A 1,504-nucleotide genomic window follows, 5' to 3' on the forward strand; every position below is an offset into this window, starting at 1 on the left:
CCTATCTCTACTAAAAACACAAAAAATTAGCCCGGTATGGTGATGGGCACCTATAATCCCAAATACTCAGAAGGCTGAGGCAGGAGAATCACTTGAACCCGTGATGCGGAGGTTGCAGTGAGTCGAGATCACACCACTGCACTCCAGCCTGCCTGGGCAACAGAGCAAGATTCTGTCTCAAAAAAAAAAAAAAAGAAAGAAAGAAAAAAAAAGTCCCAAAATATTAGGAAAAGGAAGACCCATACTTCTACTGTGATAATTTGAGTCTGTTGTGTTTTTTTTGTTGTTGTTGTTGAAAAGATGTCCAAGCCTTTGTTTTGATCTTCCTTCCCAATCCTTTCTTGGGCAAAAATTATTAGATGGCTATGGGTGGGCAGGCCTCTAACTCTAGCACTTTGGGGGGCCGCGTGGGTGGAGTGGTTGAGGATCACTTGAGCCCAGGAGTTTAAGACCAGCCTGGGCAACATAGTGGGACCCTGTCTCTACAAAAATAAAAATATTAGCTGGGCTTGGTGGCACGTGCCTGTGGTCCCAGCTACTTAGGAGGCTGAGGTGAGAGGATTGCTTGAACCCAGACGGTCAAGGTTGCAGTGAGCTGTGATCATGCTACTGCACTCCAGCCTGGGTGACAGAGTAAGACCCTGTCTCAAAAAAAAAATAAAAAAAAGTTATTGATTTTTTCCTATTCCTTCCTTGTCATGACTTTTGGTTGGAAGGATTACATTAGCAAAGTATCCATGGTCCCTGGTCCCTGGTATTTGCTGTTCAGGTCAGTGTTCATTGTTACTGTCTCTTTCCCTTATTTAAGGGACAGCTGAGAAGACAGAAACAGCCTGAGCTAGTTTGATCTTAAGGAAAGGGGCTGGGAGTGGGGATGGATGTGTGAAGGGAAGGAGGGCCGTGCAAGGTGTAAGGGGATGTTGGGGAAGGGGTTTCATGCTAGATTTTGGCTGCTGATCCAGCGGGTACTCACCAGGCTATGATTTGCAAAGTCCACTGTAAAAAGAAAACAAAACTTCAGGTCTCTAAGTTTATGCCAAGGGGGAAGTTAAGCCTTGGAGCCTGAGTCATGTAGCATGTTTGCAATTCTGCTTCTTATAGACTGTCTTCCTCATTGCTCTTGTTCTGTAATGCGACCTCCTTTCCAATCACTGAGCTTTGTTGTAGATTAACTGCCTCCTTTATTGTCCCATAACTGACTGAGACCAGATGGTACCCAAGATCCCATGACTATTGCATCTTCAGTGTGGAATGTAAAAAACACCTTTCCCTCCCCCCTAAAAAGAAAAAAAAATTGACTAATCAGATCATTGTAACTATGCAATAAACCTTACTATAAAATGGTGTTGAAATTCTGCTAAGCTTCCATAAACTTTATGTCTATATAAATGATCCCAAACTTCTACACTTTCGAACACGGACTTTATTCTTTGGAATCTGCGCCTCTAAGTGGACCACTTCCTCAACATTTGCACTAGGATAAACTCTTTTTTTTTTTTTTTTT

The sequence above is a fragment of the Colobus angolensis genome, unplaced genomic scaffold (genome assembly GCF_000951035.1).
Source record: "Colobus angolensis palliatus isolate OR3802 unplaced genomic scaffold, Cang.pa_1.0 Scaffold236, whole genome shotgun sequence".
In the NCBI taxonomy this organism is placed as follows: domain Eukaryota; kingdom Metazoa; phylum Chordata; class Mammalia; order Primates; family Cercopithecidae; genus Colobus; species Colobus angolensis.